The sequence below is a fragment of the Cibotium barometz genome, chromosome 29, assembly GCF_041138505.1.
Source record: "Cibotium barometz isolate CiBa-2024 chromosome 29, ASM4113850v1, whole genome shotgun sequence".
Taxonomy (NCBI): Eukaryota; Viridiplantae; Streptophyta; class Polypodiopsida; order Cyatheales; family Cibotiaceae; genus Cibotium; species Cibotium barometz.
The window spans coordinates 35,278,434-35,298,900 of NC_141074.1; positions in this window are offsets into that span (position 1 = coordinate 35,278,434).

Genomic DNA, 20,467 nt, shown 5'->3' on the forward strand with positions numbered 1-20,467 from the left:
TAGTGGAATAAATTTAATCGTAGCCTTACAAATTGATCAAATGGATATTGATGTTGATCGTTTGGCAAGGATGGATCTTATTGAAGATGAGATCGAACCCTAACCAATCCATCACTGTATCGTTTTAAATTGACGACATTTCTATTGTATATGTTGTCTTTTAATTATCTCATGATTTATTTTTGAATATATTTTATTGTTGTAAATGCATGTAGTGGGATTGTATAATGATATATACTGTAATGTACTATGAGATGATTTAAAGAAAATAGTTTTTAATTTTGTAAAGGAATTTAGTTTTTCTTAATAAAGCGTGTATTGATGCGTGAATAATTGCATGTATATACACGCGCTTATACACGCATTTTTGAAACCAATATACACGCGAATTTAGATGCCAATATACACGCGCTGGTAGACGCGTTACTTAAAGTTCAATACACGTGAATTTAAATGCCAATATCCACGCGCCCGATACTATTCAAATACATGCGCGACCATACACACGCCCGTAACTTACCGCGTGTATGGAACGCGTGTATGGCAGCAGTGTCTTGTAGTGTCTCCAACTTGTGGATGTGTTGTTGTTGTTCTACTTCCCTTTCTTGCATTCACATTACGTACTTCACCCTTCAGCATGCTCACATATCGATTCTCCTCTCTCTCTCTCCTTCTCTCCTCTGGTTGAATGCACGATTGAGTGAGACCGGGAGCAAGATTGACACTCTTGCCGGTTGGGTAGTGTAGTAGCTTTCAAACGATGGTTTACGTGAAGGATGAACTCTTCACAAGATCTTCTGAAGTTCCCTACGACACTTTAGGTTGGAAACCTTAACAATTTTGGCGCCATTGTCAGGGAGCACCACATTGAGCTAACTACGCCCCAATCTCTCTCGAAAAACATCAATTTCCCACCATTGAATGAGTAGCAAATAGTGGCTGGTTTTGAAGAAGTAGGTGCCATCATGGGCAAGTGATTTGTGGCCGATTCAAGCGATTGTTTGTTATTTTTGTTGAGTTTGTGTGTTTAATAGGCAATGTTTATGATTGCTAAGGCATTGTAGGTGTCTAATCTAACAAGAACTGCAAAAACAAAGTGATTTGGAGGTCGCAACACAAAGGTTGTTGTGACAGCTAAGTGACTTTTCATTCCAAGAATCTCCATGTTTTTGTATTTGTTTTGGTTTTTTCTTATCATAGGATCGTAGATCAGGTAGTAGAGCACCCAACTAGCAAAAAACAGATTAAGAAAACACAAAAAATTGAGCTGACAGATCGTTTTTTCACATCCTGGCCAAGTCGCATAGGTAACTGTCTGTGTGCCACCATCATCAGTTGTAGCACCATAGTCAGTTGTAGCACCACCATGGGCACCGCCTTCCAAGAGGACAAACACCACAGAAATCTTATCCTGCTCACAGTCACCAGTTTTTTGACTATGTCCACCTACGCACAAGATATTTTTGTGTGGTCATGTAGTGAGGCTCCACCTTGAAAATTGCATTTTTATCAACTATTTTTCATGAGAAGCTGATGCATTACATTCCAGGTTGTTAAATCCATTGTCAAACACCCATAAAACCATCAAAGAACATCAGTCGAAATTGTGCCCCCGTACTCAACATCATCACTTGAAACTACCAAAAATTGATTTTGAATTGGACAAAGGGCATCTCCAACACTTGGATAACACCTTGAACCTCCAACGAACTTGAATTGGAAATTTACACAATTGTGCCCACTTGAGTCTACAAGGTAGGGAAACCACATGCTGACAAAATCTGCCAAGGAACTAAAACACTCCAGGATACACAAGGTAGGCATCAGAACACCTGCAAGCCTCCAAAAAAGAAACCTTCCGAAAATCAACTAAGGAAGAAGTGTAGCCCTGCCGTGGCTATGGAGCCCCCCGAAGACAACTGTGCCATCGTAGTGGGTGTAGCCACGCCGTGGCCACAATTGGAGCTTTCCAAACATAACCTAAATAATTCCCTCAAGGCAAAAAATGATTTTAAGAATCTCAGAACAGCAGAATCCCTCACTCTGAACATCAAAATTGGGTGAATTCAAGACCAAGGGTGTGTAGCTTCGTCTTCAATTTCTCTCATCTTTTCTGCTAAGGACAAGACACCAAGTCTTCAGAAGGACTCCCAAGACTAGAACAGACGTCTAGAAGTGTTGGAAAGGAGCAGAGTAGAGATAGTTGGGCACACAGTGATCTTGTTTATTCATGATAGGAGCCTGATTAAATAGGCCTTGGTTACATTCAGTTGACATCACTGATTAGATCATCATCAGTAGAATCTCAGATCCTATTTCCACTCCTATATTCTCTCAAGACACACACACATGCTACTTCCTAGATTCTCTCCATCTGACTCACCTACCACCTCTGCTACCACACACTCACACCATGTCCTACACAGACATGACTCTAAGCACACACTGACCATGTGACCATGTCCTCTAGGCACATTCCTTAGGACATCAATTTATCTCCAACACCCTACCCCCTTCAATTGATGACCTTCAACCCTGACAGTAGACCATGGGACACCACATGGTTGCCCACTTTCTTGTGTCAATACTCATGCTCCCATGTGACCATGTCCTCTAGGCACATTCCTTAGGACATCAATTTATCTCCAACACCCTACCCCCTTCAATTGATGACCTTCAACCCTGACAGTAGACCATGGGACACCACATGGTTTGCCCACTTTCTTGTGTCAATACTCATGCTCCCAACCCTGTACTCACTTCAGTTGCATTGGTAGTAGGCATTTGGACGCTCTAGCTCCAATATGTCCTCACTCCAAATTTGGTTCCCTCGGTTTATAATAAGTGGGTCTCAATGGATTTTTTTTATTGTGCCATTGGAAATAGACCTCTAGGACATCTGGTCTAAACACACATGACTGACTCAACATATCTTTTTAGGATGGACTATCCAAGGCAGAGTACCTTGACAAGCTCAAAAAACATGTCATTTTAGGATGGACTATCCATGGCAGAGCACCTTATTGACACATTCTTGGTTCTAGAAGCCCCAACTCTGGGCATTAATAAAGTTAGCTTCCTCTTGAGAAGCTTCTTCATTCTGTGGTTCCTCCTCTTCATGATCTTCAATCATGTTTGCACCAACCTTTTTCTTGAAAAAAGAAGTCCTTTTCATAGTGCCCGGGCTTTCCGTAGAAGTGGCATTTGATCTTGTCTTTGGAGAAGTTCTTTGATGTAGCCCCCCTTGATGTATTCTTGTTGTAGTAGACTTTAGTATACACAAGTCCTTGCTTCTTTAGCTTCTTTTCTTCTTCCATCAGTAACCCAACAACATCTACCAGTTTGGGAGTGGGTAGATTTGTGAGTGTGGTAACAATTTGTCCATACTCTTCAAGTGGAAGACTCTTCAATAAGATAGCTGTGCTTACATCCTCTTCCATGTTAACCTTGATCCCTGCCAGCTGGGTGGTTAAACTCTTCATTTCTCTAGCTTTAGCTCAAAGAATTGAATCAATAGGCTTATCTTAGAGCTTTTGGCTTGAGTTCCAAAGATCTTATCCAATTCTTCCCATGCCTCTTGTGAGGTATCCATTCCATCAATGTGATGAATGTACTCATCACTTAGGCCTAAGGCAATAATAGACAAAGCCTTTTCATCCTTAGAGATCCAAGTTACTTCCCCCTCTCTTGTAGATGGCTTTTTGTCTTTGCCAGTTACAATGTTCCATTGAATTCATGGTTTATTTCAGGGAAGGTCTTACCCTAGAGGGGCAGTGTCTAGTCCCAAACAATGGAAAGATAAAAAGGAAGAAAACAAGAGTAGGTCTTACTTTCAACTAAAAGCAGTGTCTAAACTCTTACACAAGTTTGAATGGTTATATTCCTCCTATTGTATGCCTTCTAAACACAAGCTTTGACCAACAAAAGTATTCTCAAGAAACTTAGTCAAAGAACTTGACCAAAAGTCAAAAAACAGCAATGGAGGGGAAAGGAGGCTGAGACCAGCCTATTGTAGGGATCCAAGGTCAAGATCCCTCAGCAAATCAGGTCGCCCAAAGTCTGTGAACAGCCAGGAAGAAGCACGAACACACAGGTCAGAAACTGTCCAAATCGTCACTTCAAAACTGCATTATGCTGAAGCACGAAATTGGTCATATCTCCCTCAATTCTCAACCAAATGGCTTGCAAAGTGGTTCATTCTCTTCGTCTTGAGGTCGCCCATGCTCATGTTTTGGCAATGGTTACTTGCAGCAGAAGATATTCTCAATGAGGTATTGGACTGTTTTTGCACAATGTCGGGTGATAGGTGCGAAATTTGGCTGAGCCTTCTGAGGTGTGGATTCGTCTATCCTAGAGCTCTCTCCAGCTGAAAGAATGGGGAGAAAGAAGCTATGAGTGAGGAGAATAGGGCTGCTAAAAAAAAGTGAGGAAAGGGAGCAAGTTTTGGGTGAGGAAGATGAAGTTGGTAGGGATGATGCCACGTGGCAGCACGAGATGGATTCAAACTCTAGGAGTCAAGGTGGCCTATATGGCTCTGATACCATGTTGGAAAGGAGCAGAGTAGAGATAGTTGGGACACAGTGATCTTGTTTATTCATGATAGGAGCCTGATTAAATAGGCCTTGGTTACATTCAGTTGATACATCACTGACTAGATCATCAGTAGAATCTCAGATCCTATTTCCACTCCTATATTCTCTCAAGACACACACACATGCTACTTCCTAGATTCTCTCCATCTGACTCACCTACCACATGTGCTACCACACACTCACACCATGTCCTACACAGGCATGACTCTAAGCACACACTGACCATATGACCATGGAATCAATCTCCATGGATTTTATTACCAAACTACCTACAGCTCGAGGGGGATATGATACCATTTTTGTCGTCGTTGAGCGTCTTACTAAAATGGCACATTTCTTTCCTATGAAAAAGATTGAGGGTGCTCTTGAGGTAGCCAAGTTGTTTATTAAAGAAATTTTTCGATTGCATGGTATGCCTAATAGTATTGTATCTCATAGGGATTCCAAGTTTACTTCTAATTTTTGAAAGTTCACATTCAAAGCAATTGGGACGGAGCTTAAGATGAGTGCAGCTTTTCACCCACAAATAGATGGGGAAACCGAAAGGGTTAATCACGTACTTGAGGATATGCTTCGAATGTATGTTAAGGAGAAGCAAACAAACTGGATTGAATTCCTATCCTTAGCCGAGTTTGGTTACAATAGTTCATGGCATAGTTTCATTCAAATGACTCCATTTGAAGCCATGTATGGTCAAAATTGCCACACCCTTGTGAATTTTGCGGATCCTCAAAATAGAGTTGAAGTGTCTAGACAAATGCTTGAGAGGATGGATGAGGAAGTGAAACTGATTCGGAAGAGCATTCAAAGAGCACAAGACAGACAAAAGCATTATTATGATAAGAAGCATTCTTCCCGTGAATTTCAGATTGGGGAAATGGTATTTTTGAAAGTGGTACCTAAACGTAGTAATTTGATCCTTGGGAAGGATAGAAGACTCTCACCTCGTTTTGCAGGACCTTTTAAAATCTTAAAGAGGGTGGGAACGCTTGCATATCAACTTGAGTTGCCTGAGAACATAAAAGTGCATCATGTTTTCCATGTCTGTTTATTGAAATCTTATGTTGCCAACCCATCTCATATTTTGCAAGACAAGTCTAGGATCATGGAGGATGGGACTTTGAAAGTTGAAGCTCAATATATTTTCGATAGGAACACGAAGCATCTTAGGAATAGAACAATAGAAGAAGTTTTGGTTAAGTGGGATGCTTATCCTGTTGAAGATATTTCATGGGTAGACTTAGATGCTTTACCTACTGAGTTTCCTTCATTCAAACTCTGAGGGACAGAGTTCCTGAAGAGGGGGCGGATGTGATGCTCCAATTTTGTATATGTAATATTTTGGAATATATATCGCAGTTAGTGTTCAAAATGCATGGTTTTGATGTTTTGAAGGTTTTGAGAAAGTTGTGTTGGTCGAAAAATTTTGATTTTTGTTCATTATTATGTCGGCTTGATTTTGCGGCTTGAATTTGAGTAGGTTAGAGGAATAATTTGAAGAAACTCTGTATGAGAGAGTTTTAGATCTTGTTGAGTAGAAAAACTTTGTCCTAGTGAAAATTTTGTGGTTCATTCGTTTTCATGCCTGTATGGAGGTTTGAAGTTGCTAACATAGTGGTTTTGAGCTAAAAAAGTGCATCTAGATTTCCGTGTCAAGAGTTGCAGGTATTAGACGGAGGTCCAGATGGAAGAGTTAGCCATGAAAGGTCAAATGCAAAGGGAAAGAAGAGGGTTCGATCTTCGCGAGCTATCGAGCTCGGCTATCGGATCTACGAGGCAGGCACGACGATGCTCCGAATAGGGCTATTTTCTATACTTATTAAATATTTTTTTTTATAAAAGAGCATCGAGATTTCGTATGCATATGCTAGCAAAAGCACACGCTAAAGATGGTAAAAGCACACGCACACTAAAGATGGCAAAAGCGCACGCTTTCCAAGAAAAGCTTGCTTTTGGCTGATTTTGGGGCTTTTGGCTGCTTTTTGGAGTCTAGAAAGGCTATAAAAGAAGAGGAGGTGTTCTTTGTTGAAGACAAGGCACACAGATCGAGGCTACGCGAAGGAGAAGATAAAGGCAGACAGATCGAGGTTGCGCGAAGGAGAAGATAAGGCATGCAGATCGAGGCAGCGCGAAGGAGAAGACAAGATCAAGATTTTTGAGAGTGAGAGTGAGAGTGCGAGTGAGGGTGGGATTTGATCATCTTCATGCAAGTGAGAGTGAGAGTGACATAGCTCGGGGGTGGACGGGTGGTACGAGCTCCTTCACACGGAGTGCTTCTTCTCCGAAATTCTTGTAAAATCTCATCAATTTGATTCAAGTTCGAGTCTCCCTTCTTGTTCAATTCGTGATTATTGTCTTGCTACAATTTTTTCGCGATTATGAAAGTATGGTGTGTTACAATGTGGCACATTATTGATACATAAAACTGGAACCATTATCTATACACTCTAAATGAGAATGCTTCTTGAATTTTTGTGGAGAATGGCACTATTATCATTCTCCTTCTCCTTATGAGTTTATGGATAATGCCACCATTTGATTTTGTGACATGGAAGGAGGATGGCACTAATGCCATTCTCGATTTTATTGATACATAGAACTAGTAGCACTATCTTTACTCTCTGAAGGGAATGGCACTATTCTAATTCTCCTTTCCATATGAGGTTATGAAGGATACCACTAATGTCATTATGCAATGCCCCCAAGGGAGAATGGCATGATTGCCATTCTACCTTCAATTTTTGGAAATTTTCCTTCATGACATTCTTTGTTTAATTTGTGGAGAATGGCACCAATGCCATTGCTCAGAATTGCATGTGTTGAATTTCACTATTTGTAGTCTATGTAGGATTGACTTGGCATTATTTATTGCATGTTTCTAATATGGTTCTCTTAATTTGTTCCAGAATTTTATATCAATTGCCAATGTTTCATGGGATCAAACTTTGCTACCAAGGATATCCACATGGTGACATATGATGATGACATTTATGAAAGGTGGATATCAATTTTGAGATCTGTAAGCAAAGGAGATTTGGAAGGTCGTCAACCCACAATTACATTCTTAAGATGCTCACTTGGGCTAGATGATAAAAGCCTGTGAAAGATCCAAGAAGAGATAGAGATAGGCGCAATTGTCTTATTTAAGTCTAGGCAAGACAAGGGTATAATTGACATGTCTCAGCGAGCGATGGGTATAAAGCAGGAAAGAGTGCTTAAAGATGAGCTTATCAAAGTGTTCAACATGCGAAACCAATCAAAAAAGTTCCAAACATGGGATGATATTGCGAGTTATTATAACATTGGTCTAGAAGTATATCAGTGCTTACATGGATGTTGTGAGACATGGCTTAAAGAAAAACTACAGATTGGCAAAACAACACCAAAGTTTTCAGAAGCTACAATAAGGTATGTTGAATGGATAATAAGTGGAAAGGAAGGTACGTCTAGTTCAAAGTCTTGCTTTCCTTGGAGAGTCACATTGGTTAACATGGAGATGGAAGGTGATGTATTCTTGGCCCGTCATATCAAGGATACACTTCCAATTGGCTTATGTGTGCTTGACACACCACAAAGTTCTTGCAAAGATGTACAATGGAATAAACTTTCATTTTCCAATTTGATCAAAGGAGTCTTGAAGGCCACAATATCTCCACCGTAGTATGTGTTGTTGTCCTTCTTGAATATATGGGAAATGACAAGTCTTAAGGATGCTTTGGTGGAGGGGTCCATATGGCATCAAATGTTTGTGGGTGTAATGCATCTAGATGAAATGTCCCCTACGGAGACATTCAGTGTCCTTACATTCATGAGCATAGAGGGAGCCTTTGATGGATACAAGAACTTGTTGGAAATGTCAAAGCCTCACAATATATTTTAAAATGCAACTCAATTTATTGATCCTGAGAGCAAAGAAAGGGGGGATGCAATTGACAAAATCAAGACAGTATCATCAATAAATGCATCAACTACTTTTGTAGGGAGGATCAATATGTTATTGACCTATTCACCAAAGGAATTGTCTCTATGCATGCAATACAAGAGCTAAGAAGGGTGGTTACATTGGTAACAACAAATCAAGAAGCTATAGAAGTCGAGTCAAAGTGTGTACATATTGCATCAGAGGATGTAGCGATCAAAGTCTGGGTTGGCATTGAGAAAGGAGCCAATGCACCTATTGGATTACTACCAACACCAATAGCTAATCCAAATGAAGAGGGTGAGCCAATTGGTCCCTTGCCTCCTATACCACAAGCACAAGTTCCTCATATAAATTCACTTGATGATCTATTCTAGGTCAAGTTTCCTACCAGAAAGCCAAAGTGTTTGCAATAGCCAGGGTGCTGCATTAGCCCTATTGTAGCATGCTGCAATAATTTATTGCATCAGCACTTGAAACAGTGACACTACCAGGCTGAACAGGTTGGCAGAGCAGGTCCAATTCTCCCCTAAATCTTGAACTCATACATGCACCTTAGGTCCGGACGAATCTTAGGATCTGAAGTTACCCCAAAAGACAACGCATCCAATGTAGATTTAGAGGCCATCTTGGGCGCGAGTCTATCTGCTAGAGAGAGGTCTTCTTTGAATAGTACTTCATCTGTATTAGGACCACCCTTCGAATACGAGCCAATGTAGATTTAGAGGCCATCTTGGGCGCGAGTCTATCTGCTAGAGAGAGGTCTTCTTTGAATAGTACTTCATCTGTATTAGGACCACCCTTCGAATACGAGTCAAGTACAGACAAAACACTGAGCATGGAGGATAACGTACCGAACCAGAATGATATTTAGGTATCCATTGCTCCAAATTTAGGGACCCAATCCCCTACACAATCAACTTCCAATAGGATCTATGAAGGCATAACCAACTTCTTTGGAAGGTTTGACCCGCGAGCTCAGCTCTTTGACAACACCGAAGATATGAATCCGTTGGCTCGTACAACCACAGTGACCTCAGGACCTCCTGTTATTACAGAACATATGGCGAGGGTGATGACACCACCCTCTAAAACTGATCTACATTCTCGAAATCTACATGCTGAAGATGGACCCGTCTTTCGATTTGATTCGGAGGTAGGACCATCTGAACCACGAGGGAATTATAGATCATACCTAGACATGCAACAGACGGAGGCAGATGCCCAGAGGATGCCACAACCACCAAGACCTCTACCACATTTCCAAGGTAGACCTCCAACTCCACGACCCCCAGTCATGACATTGGCTTATCAAGGGCCGACACCTAGGTTCAACTCGGTGTCAATAGGACCAACTTTCACTTCAACTCATCCAACGGTGAATGCACCGCAAGAAGCACCGAGTATATCCTATTACATGGATCCCAACATGAGACAATACCCAAGACCGGTCCCATCACAAGAAGCACCGAGTATATCCTATTACATGGATCCCAACATGAGACAATACCCAAGACCGGTCCCATCACAACAACCCTATGTTCCCCCACAACCACCATATCCATACCCAGGTCAACCACCAATGCCATATCCACAGCCACCTCCTATTCATCAGATGGTGTTTTCTGATGAAGTGCTTAGGGCATTAGTGCGCAGGCTATAGGAAGGGGGGCACCAGCGCTAGCTGCATTTCCTGTAGCCAGAGATAACCATGGAACTAGAAATAGGTCCATAGCCATTGCCAAGTTGATTACAAAATTCCAAGGAGAGGGTGATCCGATCACCTACATAGAACGCTTTGATCAAGTTTGTGCCACCTTCGGAGATGGTGATAAAATTGGAGCCTTTGGAATTCAACTGGATGGCAAGGCAGGTGCATGGTATCGGGCACTTAAACCCGAATAGAAAGATACGTGGGATACCTTGAAAGGGTCGTTCATCTTGGAATATTCTCCAAAAGGGCGGAAGTGGAGCCCTGTAAATCAATTGAACCAAGTCAAACAGGGTAAGGACTCTTTGTGAGATTACATTACCAGAATCAAACATTTGAACGCAAGGTGTGTGAGCCTCATGAAAGGCTCAGTGAGATGAGCAACCCTTGCCTCGATTTTTATTGGGGTTAAGAAGTCCAAAGCTGCATGATCAGCTTACTATCCTGAACATAACATCTTTTGAGACATGCAGTAAGGAAGCAATCAGGTTAGGAGACAACATGAGAATGCGGTCATTCCGATTAGGACTTGAGAATGGCAGTGGTGCCATTCTCATGTGAGCCTAAAGCTTTGTTTTCAATCTATGAGTTTTTTGAAAAGATTGTGATTATGTGTTACTTTATAGGTAAGCAGAACATAAATACTACAATTCCTGAAATGAGGTTGATAGGCTAGTGCTAGTCTCATTCTCATCATGAGATTCAAAAGTCTTTGTTTGTGTTTAATTCTTTCAAGAAGACTTGAGGATGGCAGTGGTACCATTCTACATGTGAGCTTGAAGCGAATTCTTTTTACTTTTCAATTTATGACTTTTTTTGGGTAATTTGTGGGCATGTTTTAATCTACAGATGTAGAAAACAATAATACTGCAATTCTTAAGAGGATGCTCTCTAGAATGGCACAAGTGCCATTCTCATTATTATGAGGTTTTGTAGGAGGGAAACATGGGCATTGTTAAGAATCTCATGAGTTGAGCCAGGAATTTAGCTCAAAATCACCAACCAAATTAACAACACCACTTGCTTCTAAGTAATGCCATTACATCATTTGGTTACGATATTACTTCATTAGGAAATGGTACAATGCAAATTCTCTATAATGCCATGTAGGAGGAAATGGAGTAATGCTAAGACTAGTGATCATAGACTTACAACTTTGTCCTCCCATACTTGGATAGCATATCCAAGCCATACTGTCTCTACAGGAGCCATATTTCACTAGGAGATCTAATAACTTCAATGCTCGAGAAGTAACGCAGCTCTCCCAAATCCTTCATTTCAAATTTCTCCTTCAAAAGTATCTTCACTTCATCAATGTCTATGTCACTGTCACCTATAACAATTAAGTCATCCACATATATGACTACCAGCACAATCCATCTGTCTGTTCTTTTCACACAAAGTGAAAATTTTGCATTGGAAATCTGAAATCCAAATGTGATAAGATACTGGCCTATCTTATCTAATCATGCCCTCGGCACCTGTTTTAAGCCATAGAAGGCTTTGCGAAACTATAAAGAAAATGGGGATGGGCATCATCTTGGCAACCTTTTGGATGCATCATATAAACCTCTTCTTGCAAATCACCAAATAAGAAGGGATTCTTTACATCCATTTGATGCAAAGACCATCCTTTTATAGTAGCCATAGAAATTATTGCTCTCACAATTGCCATCCTTGCAAACTGAACTGATGGTTTTCTCATAGTCAATGCCATATGTCTATGCATATCGTTTGGCAACAACTAACCTTGCCTTATACCTTCTCACAAACACATCGGCATTTTGATTCACCTTATACACCCACTTAGAGCCAATCACCTTCTTATCATGAGGCAAAGGAATAGACTCCCAAGTATGGTTTGCATCCAAGGATGCCATCTTCTCATCCATGGTTTCCTCCTAGTTCTTCTTTCCAACTACATCCTTACAGCAAGCTGGCTCTTGTTCTTCTAGATTTTTGATCATATATGCATAATGATAGGCTAAAAAACCATCATATGTCAGCCTATCAACATGATACTTCTATTGGGGTAAAGGCCCCTGTATATGGGTATTTAGCCCATCATATATAAATGGAAGATAAGAAAGATAAGGTAGCGTGAGCTACCACCAAATACGAGTCGTCTCCTCCTCTCTTGCTCACCCGTGTGCTTCCGCTCTCTCTCTCTCAACTGGTATCAGAGCTTGGTTGAGTGCAACCAGCAAGGAGAGAGTCTCCTCCCTCTGCGTCGAGTCTCCTACTGCCCGTGAGTTGCCCGTGGGAGCTGTATTTTGACATACAAGAGGTCGTTTTTACTGTTTGGGCTGTATACAACAAGCTGCCCCATCTTTTCGGATAGTTTGTTACTTGTTTTGAGAAGGGTAAGTCATATATTAATCCCCTCCTGGGAGCAAAAACGACCTGCTCTACATCAGTTTCAGCCTATGCTACACTAGTTTTCAGCCATGGGAAGCAAAAACGAATTTGTGCGAGATCCATCAACTGGGCTATGATGCTTTGATCTTCGGGCTACAAGTTATGTGTTTTATGCCTTGGATGAAGGTCGAATGTGTTCCACAGTGGTAGTGAAATGTTATGGAAGATGCAACATTGTGGGTCGAGTAGCAGGAAGAGAAATTGGTGCTGTTGTTTTTTTTCTTTTTGTTTCTGAGTGCAAATAGTCACTTTTAGGAGAGAATATCTCTCAAACTGTGAGGATTCAGAATCTCAGTTGAACAAAGAAGTTGTAGACCATTTCAAGGACTAAAACTTTGCTTTTGTGATCTGGATTTTCTGTCAAAAGTTATCAGATTTACAGGCAAAAGTTGCAGTTTGCAACTTGCAAAGCCTGCTTCTGACCTGAATATCTTTCCGATTGTAAAGAATTCAGTCTAGGCCTGAACTGGACAGTTTGCAACCATTAAACAGGCTACAAGTTTGCTTTTGACAGTCAGTACATCTGGATTATGGATCACAAGCTATAAGGTCTGCAAGACAGCAAAAAGTTGCAGCGCCTGCACAATGTTTTAGCTACAGTTTGGATGTCGTATGCCATGATGGGTCAATGCAATTGTATGCAAGGATTATGCACTTGTTGCTGAAGGTTTTGGCACTGGTTTAAGTGCGGGATAGAGTGTTTTTTGGTTATCAAATCAGTTTTCGACTGCCTACATCAACACTCTCTTTTCGAGCACCCTGCATTCATATTATGTGATCGACCCCATGGCCCTTTCATTTCCTCGTCACAGAGCTCGGCTCTCTCATCCTAGTGAGTGGCTTGCATACTTTTCTTGTAGGTGCAAGTACATCAGTTTTGGCAGTTGGATACATGCCAGTGGAGAGTCAGCACACATGCCTGCTTGATGTGACAGCACGCACTGGTTTATGCATCTGTCTGTGACACTTGGATAGTGATTTTGGCATACAGTTTGAGGTGGATACTGAGGTTTTGCAGGGGAAACTCTGCCCAATTTTTTAAAAATTTGTGATCTTTGCCATTGGTGTTGTACATCATGTCTTCGTCGCATTCAGAGCACGAATTGTACAACATCAAGAAGTTCGATGGTACGAACTTCTCGCTTTGGAAAGAGTAGATTCAAGATGTGCTCATTTAGAAGAAGCAGTTGAAGCCCTTGAAGGGGATAACTGCTAAGCCTGCAGATATGGATGCAGAGGATTGGAATGAGTTGGATGCCTTAGCAAAGTCTACTGTCAGACTTCATCTTGCTGAGTCAGTGTACTTTACAGTGGTAAATGAGAAGACTACGCATGAGCTGTGGATGAAGTTATGTGCCACATATGAGAAAGAGGCTGCCTCCAACAAAGTCTCTCTCATGAAACGGTTATTTGAGCGCTGCAGATGAAAGACGGTGGATCCATTGCATCGCACTTGAACGAATTCAATATCATCTTCAGTCAGCTTCAAGCACAGAAGCTGAATTTTGATGCAATATTTCTCTTATGTTCATTGCCATCATCATGGGATACTTTTCGCACTGCTATCGGTAACTCTGCACCGGGTGGAGTACTGAACTTTGATGATGTTGTGGGTAGCTTGCTTGTAGAAGAGATCAGAAAGAAGTCTGTAGATCATGGCAAGCAAGATGCAGCTCTCAATGTTGATCATGGTAGACGGCAGTTCAGGGGGAAGTCTACAGAAAGAGGCAGGTCACGCAGTAAGTCACGCAGTCGTCGCGCAAGGATATTGAGTGCCATCATTGTGTCAAGAAGGGGCACATCAACCGTGACTGTTATGCATGGAAAAGAGAGCAAAAAGAGAAGAAGAAGGATGCAAAGAAGAATGACGATGGACCAAAAGATGATGATAGGAAAGGGAAAGCAAAGATTGAGGAAATCCATGCAGCCACACTGATAGTAGTGACACTGAGATACTTTTCATGTCATGCCTACCTGCAGAAGCGCTTACTACATTCGATGATGGATATTCTCAGGATTGGATCCTAGATTCAGTTGCTTCATTTCATGTCACTACCCATAGGAATTGGTTCAGCACCTATGATAGTGGAATGCATGGCTATGTTCATCTTGGAAACAAGTATGCATGTGACATAGTGGGAGCAGGGGACATTAAGTTCTCATTTGCAAATGGTTCATCATTTACTTTGAAGAATGTACGTCATGTACCCAAGCTGACTAAGAGTCTTATATCGGCTAGTCAGTTGGATAATAGTGGTTATCATACTATCTTTGGATCTCAGAGTTGGAAGATTCAAAAGGGCTCTATGGTTTTGGCGAGAGATGCCAAATGTGGGACGACGCTGTATCCCTTCCATGTATCAGGTGTTTCTGATAATGTTGTTGGCTACTTGCTAGCAGGAATAGCTATGAGCTAGATGGTATTCGGGCCAAGTTGCATGAGGCATTTGACATGAAGGACTTGGGAGATGCAGGACACATTTTGGGCATGCGCATTACGCGTAACAGAAAGCAAGGACTCTTATGGTTATCCGAGAAAGAGTATGTCGGCAAAGTGCTTGAGCGTTTCAATATGGCAGGCGGAAGGCATTGAGCACTCCTCTTCCTCCATATGTGAAACTCAGCCAGAAAGATTGTCCGAAGTTAGATGGTGAGAAGGCCGAGATAACTAAGGTTCCTAGTTGGCAGTTTGATGTATGCTATGATAGCTACGAGGCCCGACATTGCATTTGCAGTGGGAGTTGTTAGAGCAGGTACATGGCAAATCCAGGCAAGAAGCATTGGGAGGTAGTGAAGGGTTTGATGTGCTACTTACGAGGTACGCAAGAGATGTGCATATGCTTTGGTAGAGGAGATGCATGTGTATTGGGCTACACAGATGCAGATTATGCAGGTCACCCTGACACGAGGAGGTCTGCTTCTTCTGGCTATGTGTTTACCTTTGCTAGAGGTGCAGTGTCATGGATGTCACGTGCACAGAAGTGTGTTTCACTTTCTACCACAGAGGCTGAGTATATTGCAGCCACCAAGGCATGCAAGGAAGCCATTTGGCTTAGTCAGCTAGTGGGAGATTTGGGAGTTATAGCTGATACTCCTGTGTTGCATAGTGATAGTATGAGTGCTACACAGTTGGCACGAAATTCGGTCTTTCATGCAAAGACCAAGCACATAGAGGTCAAGTATCATTTCATCAGAGAGGTACTTTAGGACAAGCAGCTTGAGCTTGTCAAGGTGCATACAGATGATAATCCTGCAGACCTTCTGTCGAAGGGTCTAGCATCTGAGAGATTCGCATGTCTTAGAGAGATGATGGGCATTGGGTGAGCACTATTCTCGCATGTACCACTCTCGCTTAGAGACACATTGGCCTTTAAGTGGGAGGTTGTTGGGGGTAAAGGCCCCTGTATATGGGTATTTAGCCCATCATATATAAATGGAAGATAAGAAAGATAAGGTAGTGTGAGCTACCACTAAATACGAGTCGTCTCCTCCTCTCTTGCTCACCCGTGTGCTTCCTCTCTCTCTCTCTCAACTTCACACATGTAGACCTACGTGTACCTGCATCACCTCCAAGAGTCTTAACCACATGCCTGCTTTTTCTTACACCTAAAGTAACAACTGAAGGAATCCCAAGTTCTTCATCAAGGATCATTTCCAAGCCACTAGACTCTCCATCAACATGAGAGTGACTACATGAGACATCAAAGATAGGTGCAGGGTCCACCTTCTCCTTCCCTTTACGTGATACCTATGTACCACTATCTGGACTACCATGAGAAGAACCACTAGATCACAATCTCCCTGTCCGTGCATTGGATCCACTATTCAAGGACTCACCAAGTCCACTCAAACTTTGTGATTGCTAATCTACATTTATAGGAGCATTACCATTTCATGCATCTGCATCTTCTGTCACTTTTGCTAGTCCACACTAGCAACTCATTTCATCAAAAACTACATCTCTGCTCACTTGCATTCTGCAAGTGGAAGTGTTATAACAGTGGTACCCTTTCTACTCCAGAGAATACTCAATGAAAATGCATTTTTCTGCCTTTGGATCTAGCTTAGTTCTACTCTCATTAACGAACATGAACATAAGATAGACAAGAAAATACTTTCATGTGTGAAATATGTGGTAATCTGCTTGTATACTTTTCCTCAAGCATCATGCCATGGAAAATTGTAGTGGGAATTCTGTTCATAATATACATAGCAGTTGTTACTACTTCAGCCCAGAAATAGTCAGGCATCTTTTTTTCATTCATCATAGCCCTTGCAACTTTTGCAACATTAGGGCCAATTTGGACAAGAAAAGGGCTGTCTAAGGATCTAAAAAGGGGCAACTTAAAAAAGACCATGAAGATCTTACCAAAACTATTCAACATGGGTACTCATTGGATAGAGCTCATCAAGCGCCACCTGTGGACCATTTGAGCGCTAAATTTGGAGTTCATATGTAAAAGTTATGGCTAAAATAGTGCAAAATGTTCCAAAAGTAAGTGAAGGAGATCTTGACACGTGTACAAAAATGCCATACTTCTTGACATGTGGCTCCTCCTTGACACTTAGATCAAGAATAGAGAAACCCTAAACAGCCCTTTTTTCATCCAAATTGGCCCTAATGATTTGTTTGTTCTTTCTTTTTGCAACCCCATTCTGCTCAGGGGTAGATTTGCATAAGTACTTTCTCTAAATTTCCTATTCTTTTAAATAATTAGTGAATTCATCTAAGAAATACTCCCCCCCTCCAATCAGATCTTAGCACTTTTATCTATGTGTCCTTTTTCTTCTCAACCATGGCCTTAAAGGCTTTGAACTAGTTGGACAGTTCACTTTTATGCTTTGTAAAGTATGCCTATACATTCCCTGTGTGATCATCAATGAAGCTCACATAGTAGTGGCATCCACCATGAGAAGCAGCTTTGGTTGTCCACACATTTAAGTGAATCACTTCCAAAGCCCTATTGCTTATTTCACCATTGCATGGAAATGCATGCCTGGACCTACTTGCCCATTTGGCATGTTTCACATACCTTTTGCATTCCATCCACTCTGAATTTTGGCAAACCTGCAAAATACTCTGTGTTTGCATAGGTTTCAACCTTTGTATATTCATGTGCCCAATGCATTTGTGCCATATTTCAATATCTGCAATGACACCTCTTCCATGTGCAAACATAGCAATTTGCACATGGAACCAATTGACACTGATTTTTCAAATCCTCAACAAAACATCCATCAAGGTTGAATCTGACCTCCAAACCTTGCTCAACAATTTGGCCAATTGAGACCAAGTTCTTGGTGATATTAGGAACATGAAGTACATCTACCAAGTACTTTGTTTTCCATCCTCCTGCATAGCCAGTGGCACCTTACCAACTTGTGCAATTAGATGAGTAATATCATCACCTGTTTCAACATAGCCTAGATTTTCCAATTTTTTGATATCACTAAACCACTCACTATGATTGGTCATGTGGTTAGAAGCCGTTGAGTCAACAAACCATCCATTTTTGCAATCTACAACATTTTTTGTCATAGAGTTAACCATGTGTTGCATCACAAAAAGGCGCTCATTTCTATCACCCACTAGGCCCACTACATGATGCATAGTTGCTGTGCTTCAACTTCCCATCTGATACTTTTTATAACAAGTCCTCTCTTCATGTCTAGGATGCCCAAAATAATCGCACTCTTTGTTTTGCATTTTCTTTGGCTCCCATTGCTGCCTCTAAAGTTACCACGTCCTCCTCCATATGATTGATTTTCCCATTGTTGCTGTTGGTTCTGATTTCTTCAACGACCACCAAAATGGGCTCTTCCTCTCTTTCTGCATCTACCCTAATTTGAGTAAAATGTAGATTCATGAAAAATTCATGTGGCTAAAACCACCACTCCTTTGCTCTTCATTCCACAATAGAGCAACAAGTTACTGAAAGTTAGAAGGTCTCACAGACTCCAATGGATGTCTAAAATTGTGCATACTATTTCCCAAGACCATTCAAGGTCACGAACACCAAGTCTTCATCAGCATTAGGTGCTCCAATTAAGCAAATAGAATCTGCAAGGCCTTTAACCTTCATGGAATACTCATTTATATTTAGCTTATTCCTTTGCATAGTACGTAACTCCTATTTAAGCTACATCTTCTGCACAGTGGTATTGGTAATATACAGCTTCATCAATGTATCCCATGCCTCCTTTGACATCTCTGCATCTTGTATATGCACAACCATGGAGTATGAAACACTAATAGACAACCAAAACATGACATTTCTAGCCTTTTCACGTACTCTCTTTAAATGTCTTCAACTCTGTCGTAGTAGGAGCAACACCCAAAGCTGGTTCTTGATCATCACCATGGATGAATGGCCATACTCTCTTTCTCATAAGGAAGTTTTTCATCCTGAACTTACATGCGGGAAGTTATCTTTTGTAAGTTTCTTATTAACAATAGTAGATAGATTCGCATACATTTTTCAAGTCAAAATCCGCAACTCCAATCTAAAAAAATAGAGTCCTCACAAGGGCAAACAACATTAATTCTGCAACACCAAAAATTATGTCTCACAAGGGCGGTGTCAAGCAACCATGAGTCACACCAGTGATAAAAATGCATAAACACAGCAACCCCAAACTGGCCTGTGTTTCTAAACATCAGTGCAATAGGTCACAAAGTAACCTTTCTTTTACAACTTCACACAATGGCGAAAAACCAAACATACATAGTAAAAAACAGCCACTTCTAACTGCTTGGTCAAACTTTGTGAGGCAAAAATGGAGCCCGAATTGGCCCCAGAATGGTAATGCTCTCGTGCTTCACAATAAAGAGTCCCTCAATCTAAGGTTGTGCACTTTGCACTCATGATTGTGTACTTGCACCAATATGCTCTCCAAAGCTCGAAAGAAAGGAGATGTGATCCTCTTACTAGGATATCACAATCTCTGCTTGGCTTTGCTTTCTACATGAGCTCCTCACCATAAACCAAGCACTAATACCATGCAAAGAAGTAGGGAGAGAGGGAGGAGACTTGACTGTAGCTTTCTTTACAACTCACAAAAGAGAGAGGACACACGGCGGGAGGCTAAGTCTATCTTCACTTTAGCAGACCACAACAATACAATGATATATGGGTATACACTATATGTGTAACCCTAGAATACATGGTTCATATGTGAACCCTACCCAACCATTTGTGGCTATCTAACTACACCACAAGTATAGCAAAAAAAAGATCGTGACATAAATGAGAGTCACCCAAGATATACATCAGGGGTGGAGCTTGATATCTCAATACTCGGGCCTCCTACAAAGACCTCAACTTGGCTCTAAAGACCTACTGCATGGTGGTGGGAGCTCCCTCATATATGCTGCACGCACAAATTTTTTTATATTATTAACCTTCTCTATTATCTTTGACATATATAGAGAAAATATACTAAAAATATATATATTATTTACATAATCTATGTATCTATACGAGATATAGGTTCTAGATATTTGAAATCCCAAGTTGATAGGGAAGAAAGCACGGATCAGAGAAAACATAATATATATATGTGTGTGTGTGTGTGTGTGTAATTTACTTTATCTAATAAGAGACCTCTACTAATTATGGCCTATTATTAGAGAAGGGACTAATGGGATATTTGAAATCCCAAGATATATGGGATACTCTATTTTACCTAGATATAGGTTCTAGATATTTGAGATCCCAAGTTGACAGGGAGGAAAGCATGGATATGAGGCAAGGGAATATATATATATTTATATAATTTAACTTATCTAATAAGATACCTCTAATAATTGTGGCCTCTTATTAGAGA